The 13,850-nt window shown below is 36.1% G+C and overlaps 1 protein-coding gene across 4 annotated transcripts in view; it reads left to right on the forward strand.

Annotated features, from left to right (window-relative positions):
• The window catches only part of TULP4 (TUB like protein 4), a 148,000-nt gene that overhangs the window by 811 nt on the left and 133,339 nt on the right, over nucleotides 1-13,850 (forward strand). The window contains exon 1 of one of the 4 annotated variants that reach the window (XM_021540431.4): nucleotides 4-12,721. The exons of the other annotated variants lie outside the window; for them this stretch is intronic. The gene's annotated coding sequence lies outside the window, so the exon portion shown is untranslated. Of the gene's footprint in view, nucleotides 1-3; nucleotides 12,722-13,850 lie in introns of those variants that run through there. 4 annotated transcript variants of the gene reach the window in all.

A 13,850-nucleotide genomic window follows, 5' to 3' on the forward strand; every position in this document is an offset into this window, starting at 1 on the left:
GCGAACGTGTTCCAGCACCTTGGCTTCCTAAAGGTTTCCGAAAAAGTGCAGGAATCGTTTACCAGTTCAGTGCTTAAATTTGACCGAGACATTAGAACAGGCGATTAAAACCAGCTGTATGGGGTGAGATCAAAGGTCTGTCTTGTTTGGATTGCCGTTTCTGCAAGTGGCACATAGCAGATGCTTAGGAAACACCATAACAACAGGGTGAGCGTGCTGTGATTCTTTGGGAAACCAGCCAGGCCTCCAGCAATTTGAGGTTAAGGGATTGCCTGAGTCAAATGTGATGTTTTTGTATTTAAGAGTCCTTTTTTGCCAATGGCTTAGATATATATGTTTTTTGAACAAGAACTAAACAAAGGCTTTTTAATAGAAAATGTTTATCTTAAAAAAAATATAATTGCAGTCATATTATTGTCATAGGTAGTTTCATTTTGCCAGGATTAAATTTGCTTGTCCAAGGATTACTGATTCATGAGCAACATCCTGTGTTTTGAATAGGTAAGGGGTATTTGAAATGGATATTTTCTATACCAGTGAAAACTGTAAATTAAAAAAAATGTTTCTTAATATTTGTTTTTACAAATCATTTGCAAAATTTAAATATTAAAGTAACTGTTTAATAAAATGAAGTCTAGTAAGACCTGTGTCAAAATAGCATAATACAATATTGACAGCTTTGGAGATGATCATATGAAGCCTTAACATTTAACTGTTTATATTTAAGCTTAAAGACTTAAATTGTTGTCTCATTGTGTCAAGATTTCTGGTAAAGTTATGTTGAAGATACCATCACAGATTTTTCCACAATAGCAAAATCATGGTGATCCCCGGGGATGCTAGCTGTCAGCTTGATCCTGTAATCCTAGTTCAAGAAATAGCTTCACGCCAGCAGTTCCTAACCTGATTGCTCTTATAAGGAACATTTGCACGAGTGGGCCTCATTTTTCACAGGCAGTGGGAATGTCAGGCAAAGTAGAGCTATTTCAAAAAACTGCATATTCCCCCACGCCCCCAATGGAATTTTGTAAGAAGGTCATTAGCAGTTTCTTGGGGGCTGAAAGGAGGTAGTGGGTTGATATAGTATATATAGATAGCTATTTATAAGATTAAAAATAGCTCAGAAAACTGACAACTGTAATTGTTATGAATGATTTTCATAGAAAGACAATTAATTTTTTTGTGCGTTGTATCACTGCCTCTGACAACAGACTGGATTTCTTACCTAGTCAACAGGTGTTTATTGTAAAACCCTTAACACATTCATTGTTCTATGTTGAACTATACTGAGCCCGTGGTGGACAGTTTAAAATATTCATTATATTTCCTTCAGTAAGGCAATGAATAGATTTAAATGGTTCTGTTGTGAACTTTTACCAAGAAAGCTGTTGTCATGCAGCTGATTCATTTTTATCACAAAAAATTGATTCAGCTGAACTTTCAAATAAAATCAGTTTTGTTTATAGCTAGTCTTTATAAAAAGTTGTACTTGTTTTATGTAGTTATTAAGCATACTTATAATACACAGCTTTTAGCATTGCTTTTCATTAGTAGGTCTCAAAGCACCTTGCAAAATAATTCAGTGTAATTATTCTCTTCTTATCTTAGGGTAATTATTATCATGTAATCTAGTGCTCATAAAGAGATCATTGTCTGCTGTGATTGCTATGAGAAGCTCTAATAATAAAATCAGACTTTTTGATTTCATTCTTTTTTTTACAATAAAACCCCAACAAACTCACCTTTCTGTTTCTGTTGTTCATTTAATGAGGACTGAGGTAGTTTCATACCAGACCTTCCATGCCAGTGTTGGGAGCTAAGCCTATGCTTTATGGAGGACAGACTTCTCTTCCTAATGTCAGAAGAAACCTTGCTGAAAGCTTAACTAAATTCATTGATGAGCTGGAAAATGCTTCAAGACAGTTCCTGTTAAGGTGGTCAGGTACTAATGGTACACATCTCTAGTTCAGTCACCAGGGAGGTTGACTGCTCAGACTTTGATATCTCTTGGTATCTATCAGGATTAAAAAAAAGTGTGTGAATGAGTGAGTTACATGGGCATTATCCTCATATTTTAGGTATTTTGCTTCATTTCTACTATGGTAGAGTTGATGGAAATTGTACAGAATATTTCATTTTTTTGAGTCACTATTTGTATCTCATTTTTGTAATGCATCTGGTGGCAGAACAACTTCTGAAACTAGGGCTGTGAAATACACATCTTTAAGTTATTTTCCAACTATCTCTATCAGTTGGGATGTGCAGTTGATTATCACTAATTACATTATTAGTGCATTTTCATAATTACTTTAGGACTTGAGGTCTTATGATGTGTTGATAGTTGGCAAAATAGAACAGAAGATTGGTGTTTTTTTTAAAAATTCAAGATAATATATTAGGTCATTGTCATTTAGGGATAAAATACAGATTAGGAAATGTATGGTAGATTTGATAATGGAAAGATTATATTTTGAAAACTGTATAGTGTACTATATGCTAAATAATATGGGAACTGTATTCCTAGACAGTGTAATGCTGTCAAGAAACAGAAGCTTGTATAATTTAGATCTAAGTCATAAACCTTTTATTAAAGAGAACGAAGGCTTAGCTACTGTAATAAAATGTTTGTCAGAAGTTGGGCAGGTGTGGACAGTGATTTCAGTTGGCTCTCTGTAGAAACAATGCCTTCTTGTTGGCAGACTTGCATCTAGATTTCACTTAGATTTGTGTGGTTTTGGGTTATTTGGAAAAAGGTCCAAGAAAAAATGTTTTGAGAAGTCCAGTTTCAAGAAACTGCCTGTTGCTGTGCTCATTGTTTTTGTGTGACTCTTGTTTTGATCTATGTTCTTATTATTTGAGCCATTGTTTCTCTGTTGTATAATTCTTATTAATGCCTTGTTTACATAATTTTACAGTATTTAAAACTTTAGTCTTTTAAATGGTTCACAAGAATAGTTTTTACTTTGTGCTCATACCCATGAAAGGCCTCAGTATTACTCTGCTTTGTGCCATATCCTTGATAGCTATAAGATATCAGATCTGGTCTGGAGAATGTCCCACTGGAAAGCTGGGCTGTGTAGTGTGGAGGTCTTTTGTTGCCTTCTGCATAGTTTGAGAGCTAACAGACCCAGCTGGTAGTCATACACTTTCCTGGTGCCCCAAGTCTCCAGCATCCTTGTCTAGTGCAAAATACTCTTTGCAAAACATTAACTCGAAGGCTCACTCTTCCATTAGAATAAAAAAGATGTAGCATTTCCAAATACATCAATCCATCCTATCAGTTCCTCCTCTGCTTTGTATGTGCCATGGAGTAGATACATCTCCTTTGAAAACACTCTTTTAATGGGATATTTGTTGAAGCAAATATCTAGCAGCTGAACTGTTTTCTAAGTAAAATTTTCATATATCTCTTGTTTCACTTGTTTGAACAGTAAATTTCAAAGGTGGCCAAATCCATGCATATAGCCATTTAAAGAGAATTGGTGCAAGAGAATTACCAGTGGTCTATGGCACTGCTTAAGCAGACAAAAGACAGGAAAAAGAGCCATAAATGTTGGACACAATATGCAAGAAAAGAATCCGTCTGCATGTATAGCAAGAATATGACAGAAGAGCAGTGTTTTTGTAGATAAGTAGCAAGTAAAGTTATTGGGAAAAGCAAAGGTTGACTGCCTGCTGTGATTGTGATGGATCACAGTCCACAGGAAACACTTTAGTTGGAGAAAGACCATAACTAACAAAATACTTAAATGAGGGAGAAAGCACTCTCTCTCACTTTTACTCTCTTTTGGATGCAGTATCTAATACAATGGGAACCTTGGTCTTTTGAGCATGCAAGCATTAGTAGCAATGTTAATGCTTTCTCTGCTTTATAAAGAACAGATCTCTCTATTCTAATGGAATGGTGGGATGACTTTTATGAAATCCTTTCAGTTGTAAATAACTAAAAAATGAAACACAATCCTAGAGATCTACCTATTTAAAATCTGATTAAAATACACAGAAGGTAGATTGACTAACACAAATCTTGTCTTGCAGATCATAGAGGGTATGGATAATAGTTACTGTTGTATAAAAATAGAAAGAAATGTTACTCATAAAGCTATTTTAAGTGTTAAGCAAAAGTTTTAAGGGGGAGTGAATTCAGCTAAGGAAGGAGGAAGAGTTACATACTTGTGGTGTCTTCCCCAACTCTCACGAGTCATCTAAGTATATTAAGAACTGTTACTATATAAATATCTTGGCTGCCATACAAGTGCCCTACATAGTGTTTGGAAATGAGGGACTTGAGCAGTGTAGGTGTTGAACCAGCTTTAGATATTGTACCTTCTTTTTTCCCAGGCACAAAAATATGGACCTATGAATGGCATATCAGCTCAGACCAGAGGTGTTTCTACATCAGTATCTTGTTTTTAACAGTGAATGATAGCAGATGCCCAGGGCAGAGTATGATAGGGTGTACAAATAGCTGGATGTCTGAAGGGAAGTGTTGCTAGGCTCTAGCAGGGTGCAGTTTAGGGGTCTGTGGGCAGATGGTACTTAATCATTTGGGTTTTAATCATTGTGGTGAATTGATGCCATCTTTTTTTTTTGAACCCCTGATAGCTTTAGCATCTGCAGCATACTGTGACACGAGAATGGCAAAAGTTTAACATGTCCATTTTTAGTTCATCTGTTGCCAGCTTAAGAGTTACAATCCTCCATGCCTTTAATTTGCTTGATGTAAAACCCTGTTATTTTTAATTTGTAAAATTTGATAAGAAACTTTTTATGGATAAAGTTGAGTGCTTGATGAGAACATTCCATGAGAACACAGGCCTTGTATGCAAATTTCCCGTTTACTGTGAAATATAAAGAAAGGGCTATACATAAAAGTTCTTTTCACTTTGAGTAAAGTCCATTCATCTTAACATGGAACCTGAGAAATGCTTATAGCAAGTTTTGGTCTTAATAATGTATCTTTTTGTAAAGACTGTGGCATTCCAAGCTACTGTATATGAATTCTATCTGAAGAAACATTGTGAGCACAAAAAGCTGGCCTGTGGAAAGTAATTTCCAAGTTTATAAGACTGAAGAAAGTTTTTATTGAGGTTTTAGAAGAGCTGTCTAAAGTTGTATAGTAGAAGGCTGGTTGTATCCTGTCCCAGTAGTCATTCAGAAAAAAAATAGATTCCTGAATAATTTGGAAACATAACAATACGTAAATGAAATGGCTCTTTCCTATGGTCAGTAGGAACTTTGACTTAATCTGTAAAAAATCTTAAAAATTAAGATTCACTTACTCTGTTAAAAATCACTTTTTAACTTTCACTTAATCTGTAAAGAAATAATGATCTAAGTCAAATGGGTTTGATTTGCATTTCCCACCTTGGATTGGGTTGGAGTCTGTTGAGAACTTTTCTAGTTTGATGTGGACTTATCCCTGGTTAGGATTCCTGCTTCCTTCTCTTATCTGGTAGGGTTTGTTAGAAGATCTTTAATGATGTTTGATGCTTAAGGTTTGATGCTTTATGGCATGTATGTATTTATTTTTTTCATTTGTCATCAGAAAATGGGGCTACAGCTTCCATTGTCCAGTAAGTGTTTATGAATTCAGTTTGCTATAGCAATTAAAGTGTTTGAATTCTGGGAGAGAATTAAATAAATGAATTTGTATTTTCTATTGATATGGGAAGCTATGCAGTGAAAATCTGCTAACTTGCATGAATGATCAAGGGATAAAATTAAACCAGCTCATGTTACAGGTATGCAGTTTGAAACCATTTGCTGTTTTTCCGAAGTGGAGATGAATATATAAAATAGATTAAAAATAGATTATAGCAGTGGGGGAAGGCATATGGTTCTTCTGAAGATACCTATATGAAGTCTTAGTGTGAATTGTAACATTATGAGCATTCTGAGCAGGAATTAGTCTGTTTCTCTCAACAGCCAAAGCTTTGATGCAGCAGTAGGGTTCCATTAAAAGCAAATACAAATCATAGGATGAAGTCCTTTTTCTCTGAGTTACAGACGTTTTAGAAGTGGATTCCTTCCAGATTTTGCCAGCCTACTGAAGAGACATTGTCTTCCATTACACCAGTAGAATAGCCCTGTGGAACATGTATTAAATCCAATAGAAGGTATTTTCTGGTGTTGCAAAGAGAATTTTTGAATTTGAAAGTCTGTTCACTGGACCTGTAATAAGATTGAGGAAAGTAGACTACATAAAAAAGTATAATTTGAGCTCAGTACTTGTGCTAGTAGTGTGCCTGTACAGTCTTAGTGCCTCCTTCCAGAGGCCTCAGAGGCTCATGCTGGGTAAGTGCAGTGGCAGCATCTTCTGAAAAACCTCAGCCTGCATGCTGCAGGTCTGATTAGAAAGGTGCTGGTATGCTCTTCTACAGAGAAGATGGACATGGAGAGAAGACATAAGTAAACCAGCAAAGATGAGGTAAACTCTCACATGTCATCCACATATTATCATGAGAACTATATATTATATACTTTGCAGTAGCAAATTGCTGACTGTGTCTTTTAGGAAAAGATATCCTGTCAAAAAATAGCCATATCCGATGGATGAACAACCAATATGCAGATGACAGAGAGATGGTGAAGGTGCAGGAGCAGGGGTGAAATGAAGCAGTATGAGAATTTAATAACATGTTGACTCTTAGGTAGGATTCACAATGACTTTTTAAAGAAAGGATTTTAGAGACTGGCAGCTGTGGCTTTTCCATGGTGTCTTTTAAATCCTATTAAGGAGTTATAGAGGACTTTGTTTCTTTAGGTGTTAGGAATTAGAAGTCAGTAACAGATCCCCCCCTCAACAAACTAGTACTCACTTTTACTCATATTTATTAATAAAGGAATTGGAAATTGCTCTTTTTTTCAAGGATTTAAATGAGAAACCACTGAAGAAAGAGTGATGTTTTAGCTTGAGAGTTGAGGAAGAGGATGTATAGAAAATTCTTAAAATACAATTTCATTTTCAGTACTGTATTGGTCTGTTTTTCAGTTATTAATTCAGAAAGCAGATAACCTGAATGGTAGTTGTTCTGGGCTAAAAGTGACCATTAATGCTGCAACATCTGATAAAAGATTTCCATGAGATGCAACAGTAAAGTCTTTTGTCTCTGTCATAGGAAGTTTATGTTCCAAAGGTTGGTTAGTTGTCTTCCCCTTCTCCCTTCGGAGTTTGCTTTAAATATTTCTGGTGGCTTGGAGAGAAAATATTTGTGATTTGATTATCTGGTGCTGTGGTGCCAGAGCAAGCTCTTGCAGTTCTAACATAGTATTACTTGTTAAAGCTCCAGAAATACGAGGGAAACTTTGTTCCCTGCTTTGGATTTTAATTTGTGTCCATCCTTGTCATCCAAAGATGCCAGGGAAACCAAAAAATAGCCAGCATTATTAAAATGAAAATTCTCTTAAAACAATCAAATGATCTTTGCATGGAAAATGGTAAAATTTTTATAGTGCCTTCAGGAGGAGATTTGCTACTTTTTCTACTTTTTAAAAAAAAAACCCACAATGGACAGATACATTGTGAGGCTTTGGATCATACTGATTTGCTTCCAGCAGCATTGTCACAGCTTTGACAAATATCATGAGTCCATAGTGATGTGCAACTGTCTGTTTCTATTTCCATTTACTTGTGCTTTGTTTTGTTGTTGTGGAGACTTAAGATCTCAGGCTTTCTGAGCCTAGAACTTGCTCAAGCTGTGAATAACTTTTCCGCCTTGGAGTACCCTAAGAGATTTGGGTTGTTGCCTTCTTCACTGGCAGGACTAGTGTGGAAGGACTGAATGGAAAATCCTTAAGTGCTGACATTGTTCAGTTTTGTTTCTGTTTTGATTGTCCCTAATGACATCTTTAAGTGCGCCCATCCACGTGTGGGGTGATAACACTTGATAAGAATAGGCTTGAGGTGATGTAGGTTTAATGGAGGAAGCACTGGAGAACTAAGGAGTTGATGAGTTCTTTCAGTTTGTGCTCTTAATTAGGCTGTGAGCTTGGGGCACGTATTGTTTATGTGTATTTTCATTTGTTGTTTGTTATGGTTTTGATTTCAAATTATCTTTCAATGTTTAGGGCAGTTTCTTCCAGTCTTTCTGGTTGAGTTAGGACCACATTTCCTGCATGTTGGTATTGTTACTCTTTGCCTTCATTGAAATTCACAGTTTTGTGATTTTGTGGAATGCCAGGCAAGAGACTGCATTTTTATTCCTTCCTGGTTTCCTTTACATCTTTATAGCAAATATGATCTTTATAGAAATGAGAAATCTTGGGGGTTTCTTTTGTTTAGTTTAGTTTTAAAACTCCTTATTCTGTTAGCTGATCTAAAAACCTACCTGGAAAATTACTCCAATTTAAAAATAAATAACAATTGCATGCAGGCATACTTGGCTGGCAGCAAGATCTATTTTTAGAGAAGGTTTCTGCCCTGTTTTTCCTTCATTTTAGATTCAGAGTTTTACCTTCATTTGAGACATCCTAAGGAATTTTGGCTTCTTTTCCAGTCCTTCATAATAGATAAATACATGCATCCTCTGGATCAGATTTCAGAATTGTTTTTGTAAGGGAAGCCATGCTTATCTTTAGGTAACCTCAGGTATTCCAGTAATTCCTAAGGGTGTGTTTGAGGTTCTGCCTCAGCTTGTTTGGTGTTTACTTGTGGTTAGAAAGGTGAAGTAGGTTGTCAGAAGCTGCTGGCATGTGAGTACAACAACTTAAAAAATAATTGCATCCTCATGCAAATGGATGTTCTGATGAAATGATGATTTAGAAAAAAAACAAATCCATCCTATGTCAGTCTAAAGTAACACCTAAACTTTTTTCTTTTGCACTAGTTGATGATTACAGCAGCAGACTAGGAGGCAGAACTCCTGTACTTCTCTCTCAATTCTACCATAAGCTTCTTTATTGCCTTGAGATGCTTAAATTGTTCTTTACTAGCAGTATAATGGGAATAATGCTATTTTACTACTTTTCTTAGACTCACTGACACTAATAGAGCACTCCTAGGACACTGGATAAAGGGTTCAAAATATCAGGGTCATGTTAAAAGAAATCGTGGTGTAGTTGGAATAGAGCCAAATGTTCACTCAACTGAAGATGACTAGTCTACGTACACCTTAAGCTAAAAGGGTTGCAGAAAGAGAGGGACCTGAAATGGGGCAGGTGAAATTATAAATACTGTTATGCAACTCTTTATTTCCTGATGTTCTTGTTGATTCTTGGGACTGTGAACTCTTGGCTTATCACTTAATGTCTGTAAACCATCAGAACAATGCTGCTGAAGTTACAATACTTCAAAATATTACTAATAATGGCAAAAGTGCAGGCTGGGTGAGGTACCCAGATATAGGGTATGTATTTGAACCTATCCACTAAAGTGCACTTGTATTGAAAAATTCCTCCACGTGTTTGTATCAGACAGTGAATCACAGAGTCCACAGTGTTGCTTAGAGTACTGTGTGTTGGAAGTTTTGGGAGTTAGCAATGACAAGTCTTTATCACTCATTCATTGGTAAGGGTGTATTTGTGAAAAAAGGTTAGTGCATTTTATTCACCCCTATGTAGTAGAAAACATATCTGTGGAGTCTTCAGCTTTATTCATAGAGACGCTTTTTGGCTGCAGATATTTATGTAAGGTTGTGGGAGTTTTCATTTTCACAGTCCTTTAGCAATGTTTGTATTTACTCAAGCAGTACAAATAAAGCAGGGATGCTCTTTTGTTGGAAAGTCTTAGCCTACCTGCTTGGGATTGTTTCTGGAAAAGAGACTGCTAATTTCTGTTACAATTTCTTTAATACTTAACTCAGCTATTATGACCCAGATTTATTTTTGGATAGTGTTGTATACAGTATGCAAAGTATAATTTATCGATGTCAATGTTAAGATGAAAAGGAAACATTAGGGTTATGTAGTCTGAAGTTCCACACAGCACTGTCTCTGGATTATATATGAAGATGAGTACTTACATTAAACTGGTGTTCTTTCCAGAGTCAATAAGATGTAAATTCATAATACAGGTATGAGGCTTGCTGTCACACAATCCACTGTTAACAGGCCTGCTGTTGTACCTGGATATAGGCAGAGACTTTGTGAAGAAGAGAACTGTACTCCAGGCAAGGAGGCAAATATAAAATTCCTTGGGTCACACAGAGGAGTAGGAAAAGTCAAGAAGGTCCTTTTTTTGTGGTTTATGGGTATTTGAGTGCAAATGCTTATTCAGAAATTCGCCTGAACAAATGAAATGTGCCATGAAAAATGCAATGAACAAAACCACATAAATTTGTGGTAATTTTCTTCTCTAGGTTTCTCAAGTTGTGATGTGAAGCTTCCTGCGTATCTCACTTTGAGCTACTTGTTACCTGTCTTTGTTCATATGTCTTGTTCACCTATCCTTTTTTCTTTCTATTTTTTGAGGGATGTATTCTTTGCCTTTGCAGGTTTGCTTATATTCTTTGAGTAACTGAGTGAATTCAGGGATCTCTCAGGGATTTAAATTAATCAGAAGATGATAGCACTGTCATTTTTCTTCCTTTTTCCCTCTGCATTTTTGAGTTGTTCTTTCAGGACAGGCTCCTGTGACTGTGTGGATGATAGTGTGCACAGATCCTCAAAGTGAAACTGTTAAGGTTTTTGCTCTCTAGACTGTGATATTTGTTAGATGGCCTGTACCATAGTACTCAGGTCTTCTCTTTCAAGCTTTTCTTGCAGGATATTTCAAAGCTGTCTGTTTTAAAGTGGAATAAGTGATAACAGGGAGGGAGAAGTTGGGGTAGATGCTGGATTCTATACCAAATGAAACTCAAAGAAGTGCACAGCTTGTTTGGCAGCATTCGGTTCTCTAGTGCACTTTGCAGCACACTTGCTGTGAACTGAGAGACAGAGACCTTTTGTTCACTGTTTTAGAAAATTTCAGGCCCAGAACTCTGGTCAAAACAGTATTTATACAAAAAATGGTTTATAGTCACTGCTCTGAAAGCTATAGTCTCCCTTCTGATGTTAAGGTTTTTGGACCATACTGTCTATTATTTGAAGGATCAAAGGCTTAATGAATGAGATATTTAAAATTGTGAATTATTTGCTCTAGCACTCATTCACATGCAGTACCTTCTGCAGAATTTTTCTGGTATTTAGTAACAAAGTGAACAGATTTTCCTCAAGTAGGTTTGTTCAGTCTTTGCTTAATATTTTTTTTGGTCTCCCTATAGATTCAAAATTTTTACTGATTATAAACAAGGCATTCTCTCATGTTGGTGATAAGTCTAAATCTGCCTTGAGACAATTGCCTCTTTCTTAGCATGATGTCAGTGGAAAGCCTGAAAATACTTCCACACAGCAGTTTGCTTTCTCAGCTAGAAAAGCATTGTTGATTGTCAATGCTTGTTAGGTCCTTTGTATCATAGGAATTGGTTGTGTATAGCATAGTAGTGACATCCTTTGGTCAAATGCGCTGACTCTGTGGTGATACACACAATCAGCAGGGTGCCATGGTGTGTTCATGGCTTGAGAATATAAAGACATATTTTGCTGAACCTAGGCCTTGATCAACTGGAAAGATTTCTTCCTGCTTTCTACTGCTCTATTTTTTTTTTTTTTTTTTTTTTTTTTTTGGTTGCATGTTTTTGTCATGCAGAAATGAAAATGAAACAAAGCTACACAAGTTTTGGGTTGAGACAAATGTACTGGTTGTCAGAGAGGTATTTTTGCGTGTTCTGTCCTGTTCCCCCAGTCATATTTTGTGGTTACAGTAGTAGCCAAAAATATGTCTGGAAAGAATCCAGCATGAGGATAACATACTTCTCTTAGGAGCATGCAATCTGTATGTTTTTTTAAGGCAAACACCTATTATATATTTCTATCAGTTGAGTCTTTAGAAGAATAATATGAAGATAATCACTGCCTTTCTAAATTTATTTCAGCATTTTCCTTTCTTTTGCTTAATTGCTGATTAAGCAAAAGAGAGGGAAATGATTTTAAATAAAAGAGGTATACATAAAAGAGAGGTAAATGATTTTAAATAAAACAGTCCTATCTCCCTGTGTGAACTTAGTATCTGATTTACAGAGACAGGATTGTCTTGCATAGTGGATTTTATGAACATGTAATTTCTTATGTCGATGTGGCATTTCATTAGCATGCTAATAAAAAAATGCATCAGTAACTTTGGTTTTGTATAGTTTGGGTTTGGTTGGGGTTTTTTTTGTTGTTGTTGTTTTTGGGTAGTGGTGGGTTTTTTTGGGGTTTTTTTGAGTGTAAAAGTGTCTTACAAACATTATTACTAGTCTGAAGGACACAGAGGCTCGTACTTCCTTTCCCCTCAAACCCTGTATCCCTGCTTAGCTAATTAAACACCCCCTGTACTAGATGGCTGATGTTGCTCTAATATGTGTGTACAGACTCTTGGCCTGTTGACTCAGTCCAGGTAATTGATACCATGCCTGAAGTCCTATTTGAGCCTTTTGGCCAAGACCTTTAGCATCATGACTTCAAAATAAAACTGCATGATTTCCGTATGTTAATCTAGTGCTGTTTTTACCTTACAAACCACATGCCTGTTTTCAGTATGACCTTATTTCATACCATTTTCCCAGAAGGAAGCTTACTTCTTTTGTCTTTGCTTCTCTCTTAGAAGGATTCCCTCCAGCTCTGCCATCAGCTGCATGACTGGGATAATGCTTGTCCTGACCTGATGTCACAGCTGGAGGGGAGCACATCAGCCACTGATGAGGTTGGAGCCAGCTTCTAAAGATTGACTCACTACTGCCATATGACACTGCACAGTTTGGCAAATAACCATTGCAATTTCTCTTGTCGTATGCATATGTAGGTGGCCTTCAATGAGGGGAAGTAGAAATACAAATTTCTGTGTAGCAGGTTTCTTATGAGCTGGATATATGCATTGCTCATGCCATATTCATCCATATGAAATCTTGTGGATATTGAGATTGGAATTATCAAGACTATTTTTTCCTGAAGCCTTAAGTAAATAAAACCAATACATCCAAAGGGATTTTTTTTGTGTATGTAAAGCAGACAAAATATGTTCAAGTCTGTCCTTTTAAGATGTGTTCTCCTGCTGTACCTGGTAGTCTATCACAGGTCTACAGCTGAATGGTTAGAAGAGGATGTGTGCCTGTACCTCGTGCTATTCACTTTAGAATTTGGCTTTTTTAGCTTGGTTTATATTTATTATTAGCTTTTCAACTGAGATTTTGGACCTTTTTGTGTTGTGATGAAAGTGCCATGGGTCTATAATGGGAGAGGAGCCTATGGCAATAACATTTCCAAGTATTTTTTTACTATGCTGTGTTAGAGAACATTTACAGGGTGGCTTTTTTTTTTTGGATATAAAAAGATACTATTTTAAGTAGGACTTTCTTTGTCTTAGTCTATTGTAGTAAATTTAGCCTTTCATAAAAGTTGTCAAATTAAAAAAGCTTTAATAATAAATAAAGCATGTATATATTGAGCATGTATTGCTTAAATGTTTTTTTGCTGAGGTTTTAAAGGTGCCACAGATCACTAAAATCAGGGAAATTGCTGGGTAAATAACTGGTTTCAGTTTGCTGAAGGGGCAGATCATCTTACAACAGCTTTTCTTCGGGCATGGAGGAAAACTTGTGTTTATTTCAGTATAGTTTATGTCAGGTTTTTCTTCAAGGAGAAACTGAAAAGGATTGTTTTCTTCTTAGAAAATGTAAAAAAAAATTTGATGTTGAGATCAGCTATTTCTACTAATGTAGTGATTCAGCATCTAAAAAGTCACCTCAGGTCACCTCAGGTAATTCTTTCTTTTACTTCAAAACAAATTAATTTTCAAAGGAAAACATGATTAATATGAATCCAAAACATCTAGT

The sequence above is a fragment of the Lonchura striata genome, chromosome 3 (genome assembly GCF_050655825.1).
Source record: "Lonchura striata isolate lonStrDom1 chromosome 3, ASM5065582v1, whole genome shotgun sequence".
In the NCBI taxonomy this organism is placed as follows: Eukaryota; Metazoa; Chordata; class Aves; order Passeriformes; family Estrildidae; genus Lonchura; species Lonchura striata.